This window comes from Leptodactylus fuscus, chromosome 7 (assembly GCF_031893055.1).
Source record: "Leptodactylus fuscus isolate aLepFus1 chromosome 7, aLepFus1.hap2, whole genome shotgun sequence".
In the NCBI taxonomy this organism is placed as follows: domain Eukaryota; kingdom Metazoa; phylum Chordata; class Amphibia; order Anura; family Leptodactylidae; genus Leptodactylus; species Leptodactylus fuscus.
In genome coordinates this window covers 126,330,142-126,345,262 of record NC_134271.1, presented here as the reverse complement: position 1 = coordinate 126,345,262, position 15,121 = coordinate 126,330,142, and positions in this window count along the sequence as shown.

The window sequence follows — 15,121 nt, the reverse complement described above, 5'->3', positions numbered from 1 at the left end:
CTTCCCCCAGATTCATGTCCCCCCCATCTCTGCCCCCAGATTCATGTCCTCTCCATCTCTGCCCCCAGACTCTGCCCCCTCTCCATCTCTGCCCCCAGATTCGCGTCTACAAGCCAGGAGCCGGCGGCAGCAGCGAAGCGAGGAGCTGACACAGGTCAGCTCCTCGCTTCAGCCGCATGTGTCAGCGAGAGAGAGAGACACAGCGGCGAAGCGAGCACGCGAGCAGCTTCAGCCGCATGTGTCAGGGAGAGAGGCGGGCAGCGGCGAAGCGAGGAGCTGACCTGTGTCAGCTCCTTCCTTCAGCCGCATGTGTGTTCAACTCAGATCTGCGTCCTCTGGACGCAGATCTGAGTTGAAATCGGGACATACCTCCCTCCAACCGGGACCGCGGGACATGTCACCCAAATCGGGACTGTCCCGCGGAAATCGGGACGGTTGGGAGGTATGGGTCATCTCCCTGCCTGCTCTCTGCCTGCGAACGCCGCTAAACCCACCCCCTTTACGTCACCCCACCCACTTCGCTCCGCCCCCTCCTCCGGGGAGGGGGGCGGCCCTCTGTCTTTCGCCTCGGGCGGCGAAAGGGGTAGGTTCACCCCTGCACCCACATTATGCTCTAATTAAAACCATTCTTGATCAGGTTCAGTAGTGTGATCAGGAATTTTGTGATAGTGAGCAAAATATCATCCGCTAAGAGGTTAGTTTTATAGTCGTGGTTCCCAATCCGTACACGACATGTATTGATATAATAATACAGCCATGTGACAGCCATTAAAAAACGTCCATCACATGGCCTTTAAAATCAGCTGTGTGAATAGGGCCTTAGTGTTTAGTACTTGTTTTATTCATGTTGTTCACAATTGGCAGTAAAATAATTTTAAAAAGTCAAGAAATTTTTGAAAGAAAAAGAGATGATCATAATATAAGGCATAGAGTTGTAAAGGTTGTAAGTAAGTGTAGTGTCTTAGTATTTAAAGAGGGCCGAATTATAGGAAGTACAAAAGGGAAAAATGTTCGGGGCCCTCCACCAGAAATGCAGCTGTAGAAACATTTCCTAGTATAGTTTCTTCACAAACGTAACGCACAGCAATATCATCTTACACAGCACTTGGGTTCCACTTCTTTGTTTTATTTATGAAAGATCTTTTTTTCTAACTTTTTTTTTACCTTTTATCATCAGTCATGTGTCCATGCTCATCATAGCGCTCTCATTCTAATTTTTAGGGGGTGCAGAGGGTTCAGATACACCAAGCCCAGGAGCCTAAAAGCGTCCATAAGAACTGGCATCACTATAGAGGTCACAGTGGTGGCAGGTACCACCTGGCCTGTATGCCAAGGGGATCCACAAGTTACCCTCGCCACACTAAGGCCGATTAAACTACTTTGATGTCTTTTCTGATTTCCAGGGGTATAGCTATAGACAGTGGCGTAACTACCGCCATAGCAGCAGAGGCAGCTGCCACAGAGCCCGGGACATTAGGGGCCCGGTGACAGCCGCTACCGCTGCTGTCATTATACTCGGGGGTCCTTTCGGACCCCCGAGTATAATGATCGGCGGCCCGGGAGAGGTAAGAAACATAAAAAACACTGTTACTTACCTCTCCACGATCCTGGCCAGGCCTCCTTCTCAGTTGTCTGACGTCTCTGACGTCACATGAACCCGGCCTGCGTCCCGGGTCATGTGACGTCCGACGTCATTGAAGAAGGATGGCAGCAGAGGCTGACAGCATAGGAGCTGGGGGACAGGTAAGGACAGGTAAGAAACAGTAGTTTTTTATGTTTTTATTCCCCCGGGTCTCCGATTATTATACTCTGGGGTCTGAAAAGACCCCAGAGTATAATAATTGTTTATGGGTGTCCACAATGGGGCATAATACTGTGTGCAGGGGCCACTATGGGGGATAGTACTGTGTGCAGGGGCCAGTAAGGGACAAAATACTGTGTGCAGGGGCCACTATGGGGGATAATACTGTGTGCAGGGGCCACTATGGGGGATAATACTGTGTGCAGGGGCCACTATGGGGGATAATACTGTGTACAGGGGCCACTATGGGGGATAATACTGTGTGCAGGGGCCACTGAGGGACATAATACTGTGTGCAGGGGCCACTATGGGGGATAATACTGTGTGCAGTGGCCACTATGGGGGATAATACTGTTTGCAGGGGCCACTATGGGAGATAATACTGTGTGCAGGGGCCACTGAGGGACATAATACTGTGTGCAGGGTTCCACTATGGGGGATAATACTGTGTGCAGGGGCCACTATGGGGGATAATACTGTTTGCAGGGGCCACTATGGGGGATAATACTGTGTGCAGGGGCCACTATGGGGGATAATACTGTGTACAGGGGCCACTATGGGGGATAGTACTGTGTGCAGGGGCCAGTAAGGGACAAAATACTGTGTGCAGGGGCCACTATGGGGGATAATACTGTGTGCAGGGGCCACTATGGGGGATAATACTGTGTGCAGGGGCCACTATGGGGGATAATACTGTGTACAGGGGCCACTATGGGGGATAATACTGTGTGCAGGGGCCACTGAGGGACATAATACTGTGTGCAGGGGCCACTATGGGGGATAATACTGTTTGCAGGGGCCACTATGGGAGATAATACTGTGTGCAGGGGCCACTGAGGGACATAATACTGTGTGCAGGGTTCCACTATGGGGGATAATACTGTGTGCAGGGGCCACTATGGGGGATAATACTGTTTGCAGGGGCCACTATGGGGGATAATACTGTGTGCAGGGGCCACTATGGGGGATAATACTATGTGCAGGGGCCACTATGGGGGATAATACTGTGTGCAGGAGCCACTATGGGGGATAATACTGTTTGCAGGGGCCACTATGGGGGATAATACTGTGTGCAGGGGTCACTATGGGGTATAATACTGTGTGCAGGGGCCACTATGGGGGATAATACTGTGTGCAGTGGCCACTATGGGGGATAATACTGTTTGCAGGGGCCACTATGGGGGATAATACTGTGTGCAGGGGCCACTATTGGGGATAATACTGTGTGCAGGGGCCACTATTGGGGATAATACTGTGTGCAGGGGCCACTATGGGGGATAATACTGTGTGCAGGGGCCACTATGGGGGATAATACTGTGTGCAGGGACCACTATGGGGCATAATACTGTGTGCAGGGACCACTATGGGGCATAATACTGTGTGCAGGGGCCACTATGGGGGATAATACTGTGTGCAGGGACCACTATGGGGCATAATACTGTGTGCAGGGGCCACTATGGGGGATAATACTGTGTGCAGGGGCCACTATGGGGGATAATACTGTGTGCAGGGGCCACTAAGGGACATAATACTGTGTGAAGGGGCCACTATTGGGGATAATACTATGTGCAGGGGCCACTATGGGGGATAATACTGTGTGCAGGGGCCACTATAGGGCATAATACTGTATGCAGGAGCCACTATGGGGTATAATACTGTGTGAAGGGGCCACTATGGGGCATAATAGAACGGGCAGGAATGTGTAGGAGGGGGTCGGTCGAGGTCTTCGATGTCGGTCGGGGGGGGGGGGGGGAGAGGGGCCCCATGTCAAAAGTTCGCCATGGGGCCCCGCCATTCCTAGTTATGCCACTGGCTATAGAGGATGCAGTGATAGCAGTTGCTACCAGTCCTGAACCCCTAAAAGGTCTTTCTACTGCATAAAGTATACTATTCTAATTGGCACAAGGTAGGGAATGGGACCCCAATGGAGAATTGACCTTGGGACTCAGAAGCTTCAAGTTACAAATCTGATCATCACTGGCTATGTTGATCTGTGCCTAACCACCGCACCTGTATCTGGGTCACCCTCGGTCAGTATTTTAGGTTTGACAGCTCTCCTTCTGTTGGAATCTGTTACATTTACATAGAAGCCTATAGCAATTTGGGGCATTTACCCTCCTGCAGAACAGAGATATTGGTTTAGATAGTGACATTATTGGTTCAGCATGTTCTGATCTGGGCATATTAGGTTACTATAGAACAGGAGTGGATGGATTATTCTGATATTTAAGTTACTTTTTATTGAGTCTAAGCCAAGTTAGCTAGCAAAGACTGAATTTGTCCCCCATAATAGCATGGAGCACTCACTCATGGCCCCATATCTGTGTATGCCAGCCACAGATGCCAATAGCCACCATGTAAATTGCCCCATATTCCGTAAATCCTTAACCAACTAAACTAGGACTGCCATCACGTCTCACTCTCAAAGTCTAGTGCCTACTCTATCTTAACTTAGCCGGGTTTAAGTATTTATTAAGGAATTCTATGTCATCTTATGCTGACCATACTGCCAGATTCAGCAGGATTCTGGGCCCTGTCCTGGTTAGTGGGAGGTATGTCCTGACTTCATCTCAGGACCACTATAGGTGCATTAAATTGTCAAGAGGCACAAAGAGACATTAATGGGAATGAGCGGAGCCAAAGTGGAAGTGGTTGGGATTGGGGGGTGGGTCTTACTATGCGGAAATCGCACAATTTGACCCTCTTTCAGTCTGGGAGAGGTATGATATCTACTAGTCAATACCCAGCAGTTGACCACTATATTGAGATTGACTATTTGACAGTCAACTTTTATGGCATTTGCAGTAGATATACTATATTGTGTGTGTCTCTCTATATATAGGTCCTCCAATTCTCTTATGGTTTTGTTTAATAAATGTTTACTGTGGAAAGGGTAACATAAGTAAGACCCAGTTCACATCTGCGTTCGGGTTTCCGTTTGGGGAGTCCACTTGGAGACCCCCCAAATGGAAATCTATCCACATAAAAAAGCGGTTTCCTAAGTAAACCCATGGACCCCATAGATTACAATGGGGTCCGTTTGGTTTCCACATGAAAAATGCGGAGAGGAAAGTGCTGCTTGCAGGACTTTTCTCTCTGACTATTTCATGCGGATAGGTGAACGGAATCCCTGAATGCAGATGTGAATTGGGTACAAAAGTCAACAAACAATAAAAGGCAGGCCGACGCCTGCTCAACACCTGAGATAAGCATACAGTATATCACAACCCCATCGTGTAAGGTCACCACATACATATTATGAGAGGAGGCAAAAAATGAAAAGAAAAGGAAGGAGAAAGCAAATATACAAAACAAGAGGGAGGGGGGGAGACAAGAAACAAGTGGAAAGAGGGAGAAGACTGCAGGTAAGAGTAGGATAAACAATATGGGTGTGATAGTCAAGAGAACATATTAGCAAACGCCATGGATTCCTAAAACGCCACCCACGGCCATGGCCGCTATAGGTTGTCAGATTTGGAGGAGTCAATGGAGCCATTCCATCAGTGTGGGAAGTCTCTTAAGTTTAATGTCCATATGAGACCCTACACCTGTACCGTTTATCAAGGGGACAGACTACAAGGCTGTTTTGTTAATCTGAGTTGAGGAGGGGGTCCCTTGATCCCAGTGGGCCCCGGTATCTTCCCAAGTTTGCTTGGGGTTGATACCAGCCCTGACTAAGAGCCACCTGTGCGGTCTTAGGAAGCGAACATATTAGGGTTGAGTCTATAAAAAGGCTGTCACATTGGGCAGTTGCTTTATTCATACTATAGAAGTCATAAGAAGATCTCATATAAGGAATATAGTGTATTGTACGGGGTACGTAGGGGTATACATGCCAGCAGCTGACAGGCCTATTTTAACAGCACTGCACACATCTCTCCCGGACTATGACCTTAGGAACTTTTTGTGCCCTCGCCGTCTATCATCGGCCCGATGTTTTTGTAAACAGGCCCGGTACCATCTGTTTCTTCACGTCATACCTACTCTCCAGGAAGTGCATTCTTGGCAGGGGACAGTATTTATCATCTGCACTTCAGACTCCCTGAACTTGTTCTTCTGCTATACTTGGAAGCCTACAGTAGAACTAGATTAAAGGTGAAAAGGATCATGATCAGAGCCGTAATTCAGCCCAATACACATTGATTCACGGCTATGGTGTTATTCATTTCTGTTACACAACTATTATTACTACAGTTGTTGCTTCTTAGTAAAGGCGTTGCTGAATCATCACTTCTAAAATGTTAGTTTTGGAAACAGGAACTAGATTAGAACCTATTACGTCCTAAGCAGATTTAGCAATGTAAAAGGTTCCATTACATCTTCCTTATATTACTCCATTATTATAGGACGGTCGTCTGTACTACATGTCTGACATGATAAAGTTCAATACCACATAGGATGACGGTTAAGGGGGCTTATCTGCAGGTACCGCACTCTCTCCCATTTTACAACATATTGAGGAAGATACATTAATACTAACTTTTAGACTTAAAGGGATCCTATCATTGGATAACCTTTTTTCTCGATAATGCGTAGTCATAGCCTTAAGAAAGGCTATTCTAGTCCTACCTTTAGATGTCTTCTCCGCACCGCGTTCGGTAGAAATCCAGGTTTTCTTTGGTATGCTAATGAGTTCTTTCGCAGCACTGGGGGTAGTCCTCAGTGCTCAAACAGCACTGGGGGCGTCCCCAATGCTGTGAGAGAAAAGTCCAGCGACGCCTCCATCTTCTTCTGGAACAGCCTCTCCCTATGTCTTCTAACGTCCTGGGTTTCAATAATAATAATAATCTTCAATAATTTCAATCTTCTAGGCAGAGCTGACTGCGCATGCCTGGGCCACAAGAAATTGGCCGTTTACACCACTTTAAAGTATAAGCAGCCATAAGAAAATGGCCGTTTACACCAGCTTACTGGGTAACCGGCCATTTTCTTGTGGCCCGGGCATGCACAGTTGGCTCTGCCCAAGGCCCAACGCCTAGAAGATTGAAACCCAGGACAGAAGAAGACACAGGGAGAGGGCATTCCAGAAGAAGATGGAGGCGTCGCTGGAGAGTTCCCTCGCAGCATTGGGGATGCCCCCAGTGCTGCGAGAGAACTCATTTGCATACCGAAGAAAATCTAGATTTCTACCTTTCTTAAGGCTATTCCTACGTGTTATCAAGAAAAAAAAGGTATCCAATGATAGGATCCCTTTAAGTCTCCAATGCTGTTTGTAAATCTGGGGGTGGAAAAAACAATATGTGCCTGAATTCTGGTGTAATATATGACAAAAAGTTGGTGTATATGCTTTACACCTTATTTTCTATGTGTTTTAGATGCTTTCTAACAGTTTTTGCGCCTCATCGGACAAGTGGATGGGGCTTGATAAAATGGAGTTGGAGCCTAATATGTAAAACTGTACACTAGAGATTGGTGAAACTCTCAAGATTTGTTTCGTGTTCCGATTCGGCAGTTTGGGTCCCCAGTTCGATTTGGGTTGAACAAGTTCAGTATGATCTACATATTAAACTGGCTTAAAGCATGGAGTAGTATTCCCAGCGTGGTCTGGTCCCCCTGCATATTCTCAAAGTGAATCTGTGACATCCCGGATCCGTTCCGCTGAAGTTGTTGATTGGCCTCAGCGGTTATGTGACCACTGAGGTCCATTAGCAGCCGTAGCGGCCTCAGGAAGGGATCCCGGGATGTCACAGGTAGTGGCATCATCACATGCACTTCGCTGAGGCAGCTGATTGATCACAGCAGTCACGTGCGGCAGGGACTTCCACTGGAAGACAACAATGGACCAGGAGTACTGGACCGCGCTGGGAGGCCCCGGGGCACCAAGGAAAGGTGAGTATGATTTTGTTTCATTTTTTTCACCGCCCTCAGCTGATTTAAAAAATGATTAGTGTGTCCATTTCTACCAGGACAATCCCTTTAAGCCCCACCCCTTTTCAACAAGATCCATCACCTGTGATAAGAGGCGCAGAAACTATTAGCAAATAAATTTAAATGGTCACTAGTAGAGTTGAGCGAGTACTGTTCGGATCAGCCGATCCGAACAGCACGCTCGCATAGAAATGAATGGACGTAGCCGGCACGCGGGGGGTTAAGCGGCCGACCGCCGTCAAAGTGGAAGTACCAGGTGCATCCATTCATTTTTATGAAGCGTGCTGTTCAGATTGGCTGATCCGAACAGTACTTGCTCATCTCTAGTCACTAGCTCAGACAACTTTGTCTTATTTCACAGACCATGTGATTGTGGACCAAAATATAATGCATTTTAATTAAAAATGTAACTGCTTTATGCCTGAAAAACCTCTCTAAAGTTCCTGCTATTAGATATCTCCCTTCTAGCTAGTTTGCAGGTAACTCTTTAGTTATCAAGAATATCCATCCATAGATACCAGATAAATGCAAGATGGAAGTGAGTGGAGGGCGGTGCTTTTCTCTCTTCATACAGTGTATGAAGAGGGAAGGGGTTGATTTTCCTCATAGCCTGCACATGCATGTCTGCAAACTGTCGCTGTGGTCTGAGGAATCTGCAAACTTCACAGCTTACAATATAAGAATAGGTTTCTATGTTCTCATATCTACATCTGGCTGCTTGTGTATGATGGAATATTATTCATATTATTCGCAGACAGCAGCAGCTTTACTGACTGTGCTCATAGATTGTTGTTTTTCTGGTGCATTTTATCTGCTTGGCTGCATGTATTAGCTCTGTATATACAGTCCACTATTATCGGATCTCCTATTTCATGGTCACTTGGGATCTTCTCAGCTATTTCTTTGCTGTTATATAGTTACTCCTGGCAGAATGGCAGAACATTATCAGCAATGGATAGTGGAGGGTCAGAATGCTGGTTTAGGCCGGGGCCCCACCGGCCAGAATTGCCAAGATTGCCCGTGGCGGAAACGCCGTGGGAAAAATTGTAGCGTTTTACAGTACTTGCAAAGTGGATGGGATTCATGCAAATCCCATGTCCACTTTGCGGAAAAAATCACAGCGTGGACACGTTGCTATTTTCAAAACCATTGGGGTTTTGAAAATCGCAGCATGTCAAATATATCTACGGAAATGCTGGCGGCTTTCCCATAGATATAACTGTAACAGAAAGTCCACGGAGGAAAACTCTGTGAACTTTCTGTTTAAAGCGCTGAGGGAAGAACCGCGATGTGTTCACACTGCGGTTGGTCGAACAGCGCTATAGCGCTGCGTTTCCAGCCTTAGCCTCAAGGTGGAATTTGGAGCTGATTTTTGAAGCAGAATTCAACTCAAATTCAGTGTCAAATTCCTCCATATTCCACAATTCCTCCCTTAGGCTCTGTTTACACTAGTGTCATGATTTGACTAGTGTCCGATTTCTAACGGATTGACTGCTTCGCACAGTTGTGTACACATTAGCAGTCAGTATTTGTGTTCCACTTCTTGTATTAAACATACAATACTTATAAGACAGGTTTTACCAGAGGAACATGATGTAAAGCTTACTAAGACTGGTTATAAACATACCGAAAGGACAGAAGTCTGGAACATTGTATGTGTTTGTAGTCACTGACTCCCTGTCTATCATTATTGTATAGTAATTAGCAGACATTCCTAGGTCTCCGTAGGTTGCGCTATAACATGAGCCACAGCATAAAAATGTTTACATAATGTAATACAACAAAGTAGAAAACTAGACTGGAAACATGTAACGTAACGTATTAGTCAGCTCTATTCTTATTGTACAAATCTAAGAATATATCAACATGGAGTACAATCATTATATAGATAGCAGTGGTTAGAAAGGGTATTATATAAGTATTTACTAGGAATATACAACGAGAGGCCTTAAAAGTCACATCAGATGGATTCATGATGACCTACATGTCTGTGTTATGGGAGACGCTTTATGTATTGCATTTACTAATATTCTTTTGCTTAACAGAGTTATGTCTGAGTATGAACTCCTTCGAGGACCTTTTTTAAGGATGAATTTGACTTTTTTACTCTCCTGCTATATATATATATATATATATATATATATATATATATATATATATATAATGTTTTTTTTAAAAATTTTTTATATTAATTAATTTATTTGCTCATTATCATTTTCATGTATTTATTGATTTTTCCCTCTTGTTGTGCTCTTGGTTAATATGTTTAAAGGGATTCTATCAGTAGAATCTATTTTTCAGGTAACACCACACCGGAGTAGCCTTAAGAAAAGCTATTCATCCCCCACCTTTATAATGCTCCTCCGCGCCGCTGTTCCGTTGTTGTACTGGTTATTCCCAGAATGCAAATGAGACTCCATACAGCACAGAGGGTGTGCCCTGTACTGCCTGAAGACTCTCCAGCGACGCCTCCATCTTCTACAACTGCGCCTCTCCGCCGCGTCCTTCATGTAGTCTTCTTCCAGAGAGCCTGCGTTCGGAATTTAAATTCCACACATGTGCAGTCAGGTCTGCCATCGGACTTTGGGTAGAGCCAACTGCGCATGTCTGTTCGGCCATTTTACTGTGGCTGCTTACACAAGCGTACTGTGCCTGTATACAGTAATAAAGTTATCCTGTCTCTTACAGCAGGTTTGTTTTTTCATGCATACTGCCATAATGAGAAAAAAAAGCTTATAAATTTTAAATTAAATAATAATAATAATAATAGTAATAATAATAGTAATAAAAAAAAAACAAATACAGGGCCTGGCTTTGGTAACAGGCTGTTACTAACACAGGCTTTGGGCCTATATGGTAACAGGCTGTTACTGCTAGCACAGGCTTCGGACCTCTGAATGGTAATATCCCAGACCATGTGACGTCTGGGACATTACCATACAGGCCTGAAGCCTGCTAGGATTAATATCGGATCCCGGAGAGGTGAGTAACACTGTTTATTATGTTCCCTCACCTCCCCTGAAAAGACCCCCGAGTATAATAGTTCATGAGTGTGCAATTGTGCGGCATAATAGTTGAGTGGGCAACTGTGGGGCATAATAGAGCTTGCAGGGTCCACTGTGGCCCCTGCAACCTCTATTATGCCCAACAGTGGCCCCCTTGCAACCTCTATTATGCCCCACAGTCTATTGTGCCACTGTGGAGCATAATATAGGCTACAGGGGCCACTGTGAGGAGTCAAAGATGTCTGTGTTGCAAACTTTACAGAGTCAAGTCACAGCTGGAAGAAGTGGTCATTGATGGGAAATGTGAGAAGACGTCTCCTGTAAGTATTACTGCACAATATATTACAGCATTGTATTCACTGTAATGTAACCCAAAACCCCCCTGCTAGAGGCGGACGATCAAAATACAAACTTTCCTCCCTGGTATTCAGTCGGGACGAGGGGGGGGTTTGTCTTTTGATCGTCCGCCTCCAGCAGCAGAGAGGCGAGGTTCACCACTGTCCCTGACCACTGTTTTCACATAGGTGGGGGTCCTGTTGACAGTTTCTCCTTAAATGGGGACATCTAATAAAGGATAACCTGGTAAATGCTAAGAGCTTATGACATGTGTAATATGACTGACATTCAGCAAGAACATTCAATGAGCACATAGTGACCGGCTGTCAGCTGCCTGAACCACACTAAATAGCTGAGAACACTGTCGGCGATGCCAAATGTCGTGTTCCCACGCACATGCCAGGTACAGTATTCTGCCCTCTGTCCAAACTGATTCCAGGAGCTGCACAGACAGGACAGGACAACATTAGCTTGACCCGTTTTAACCCTTCTCCAGTCTCATAACAAAATCTTCTTCCCTGAGTGTCACTAGAATCTAATCTGGTTACAACCTGTGACTAATATAATAAAAAGGAATAAGAGGAACAAAGGGGGAAATCTAAAAAATAACAATAATGGATCTGTGGATAACCAGTATACGCTGTAGTGGACTTTATTGGTAGGATCCATTATTTTATACAGTGGATATGATTCATTATATTCTTTGTCTGGGATTATATGAAGAGACTGGAGCAATCTGGATTGGAGCAAACCTACATCAACATAAAATCTATGCTTAAAGGGATCCTATCATTGGATACCCTTTTTTCTCCCTAACAAGTAGGAATAGCCTTAAGAAAGGCTATTCTTCTCCTATCTTTAGATGTCTTCTCTGCGTCGCCGTTTGGTAGAAATTCTGGTTTTCTTCAGTATGCAAATGAGTTCTCTCGCAGCATTGGGGGCGGTCCCCAGCACTCAAACAGCACTGGGGGCGTCCCCAATGCTGCGAGAGAAAGAAGAACGCCCAGAGAGGCTATTCCAGAAGAAGATGGAGGCGTCGCTGGAGAGTTCTCTCGCAGCATTGGGAACAAGGATTCATAGGAACACTCACTCCCGATACCCAGCCCTATTAAATGGCTCCCCATCAGCTAACTAAAATTTGTCAATGTATTGCAGGATTATGAGCAGCACAATGTCCAATATACACAGGGATGAAGGATCCAAGTAGTGGTACCCTCATCCACTTTTCATCGGCCTTTCCATTGTTCTCTTTTCTTTGAGCCGCCATGTTCTGACACCCATAACTTTTTACTTTACACCAGTAAATATCCATGTTTTTGGGTCAATAAGATGTATTGTTTTGTGGGGCCAGATGTACTTTTTATTTATATAATATTTGGGAATGTCTATTGCTTTGATTGCTTTTTATTTCAATTTTTATGAGAATCAGCGAAAAAATGGCGATTTTTTTTTTTTTTTTTGAGGCACAGGGATACCTAATGTGTATGTGTTTCATGGTATTATTTTTTATTTTAAATGTATTCTAGGGAAAAGGGGCCGATATGACTTTTTAATTTACTGTCATTTTTTTTTTTTTTTTTACTGTATTTGAACCCCAGGGGGTCTGATTGCTATTGCCTTGTAATGCATTGCAAAATACAGGGTTAGGGGGATATCATCACTCCTTGGGGAGAGACCACCATATAGGTGTGTGGAGACTTTGCAAGGGACCATGGGAAGAATATGCAAATCTGTTTTCCATGATGGTAATAATCCCAGCATCATTGCAAAACAAAGGCCTCTTGGAAGGTCGAGCATGATGCTAAAGGGAGCAGCCTTTATTGGGCTATTTCACTGAGATTCTGTCTTCCTAATTACATCAGGGATGACAGGCTTGCACATTCCAGTGAGCGCCCTCTATTGGTTTGCAACACTGAGGCACCTGACTTCCTAATTACATCATGGAAGACAGATTTGCAAAATACAGGCACTTGTATTACAGGCTGCATAGAACAGCCAGTTTTGAATGTGCATGGTGGCTCCTCCGATGCATGCTGTTTTGTAGCAGCCTCATACAACTGTAGCGGAGAAGTCAATAAGTCATGTCAAGTGTCAATACTCCCCAACCACTGTGACAATACACACAATGACATCACTCATGGTTCATTAGTTATGTCACAGCGCATGCCTAAGCCACACCATGGTATAGCACAGAGAAAATAAACATAGTGCTGACACGTACAGGAATATCAGACACCACAGTAAAGAAATAAACATAGTGATGACACTTGCAGGAATTTCAGTGATGTCACGGTACAAGGAAATACATACATATTTGTTTTTGTATGTTGTATTGTATTGTTTAGCAGATTCCCTTATGTTATATTATATTATGTTCCTCTCTTTTTGGGACCCTTCCATTGTGGCTTGGTTACTCTCTCATTTAGAGGACTTGGTATATCCCCGGCCAATCACTTGCCATTGAGTAAGGGGTGTAGACTGGAAGCCTCTAGCATCCCTTATACCAGGTTCACACCTGTGCTGGGGTTTCCATTCTTCAGGACCACTTGGAGCCACCTAAAATCGCAGGAATTTTCTCTCCGCATATTTCACGCGGAATCAGGGATGGAGTCCTGGAGTGGTCACCCAACACAGGTGTGACCGAAGCCTTAGCTATGTATTATAGGGTAATAAGGTATAGGATACCAATTCTGAAACACTTTATAGAGCACTGTACATTGACTTAGGTGCCTATAGACTATAAAGGGGTCTGCAGGGTTTCCACCTAAAAAATTTGGAGAGAAAAGGCCTGCTTCCACTTTTTTCAAGTGGAATGAGGGAAAGAATCCCCGAACAGTGATTGAATGCAAATGTGAACCTAGTCTTAGTTGAGCCTGAGCAGAGGTCCAGTCTAGACCACATGCTGAGTGCTTGTTGCAGCCCCTAAGGAAAGGGAAGCCATATTGAGCCCAGCATCCGGCTACAGCCCCGAGACAGGACAGAGGAGCTGTCTGTCCGCATAGAGAGAGAAAGTGTGCTAACCTTTGGAGCCAGGACCTGCTCATTTCCAGGTATTTAGGTCCCTGGGACGTCAGTTAATACATAGCCATAGACAAAGACTTGGACATGGAGAAAAGGCACCAAATTCCAAACATATAATGGGCATCGCTCATCCCAGGGATCATCCAACAGTGGAATTCCTAACAACTACTACTCCCTTTAGGAAGCTGCATGTATTACCAGATACCTCAGTAAAGTTTGGTTGGGTTGGTTCAGCTGCGTCGTTCCTGTGCTTGCCATCAGGGCCCTTCTGAATAGCACCACATGGCTCAGGGTAAAGAGGACCCCTCTCCAACCAGGAGTGCCCTGGGGGAAAACTATCACCACCATCAGGTACCTCGCAGCGACCAGCCTGGTAGGTGGGCTGAAGGGTAGGTTGAATGTCTTTGACCTAACCGTGATATCATTGCCACAACTTCATCTCCCATGCTCCGGTTCCCTCCATTGGGTTACTGCACAATGATCAAAGTGAAATAAAAGCATAGATATTAATAATAGTTATATTGACGTCATAGTATACAGCTGATGCACACAGTATGAACAGTCACAGCGTATAACCAGACAGGGGTAGTGCCATAATACATGGAAATGCTGTGACGTCATAGGTTTCTTGGTTAGAGACATGCCATATTATTGGAATGATGTGCAGGGTTCTGTCTCAGAAGTGGGATAAGAATAGAGATAATAATCACAGTGATGTCATTGATAATAGGTAATGACTACAGTGATGTCACTGATACTAGGTAATGACTAGAGTTGAGCCGATCCAGAGATTTCAGGATCGATTTTAAAATCCGATTTCCGATCATTTTCCATCCGATCCCGAAATTTGCTCGATCGCCGATCGGGATCCGATCTTTCCGGATTGCTCAACCCTAGTAATGACTACAGTGATTTCCGATAAACCATATCAGGATAGGACCATCAGATACCCCATCAGGCATGTGCATGGAGCCTAAATATTGGTCATTTCTTATATGGCAGACTGGTTGTGGAGTCCGCTAAAGCCTCAGAACTATGTAGACTCTATAACTTTGCCCCATCCAATACAAAGCTTGTCCACACACTGCTC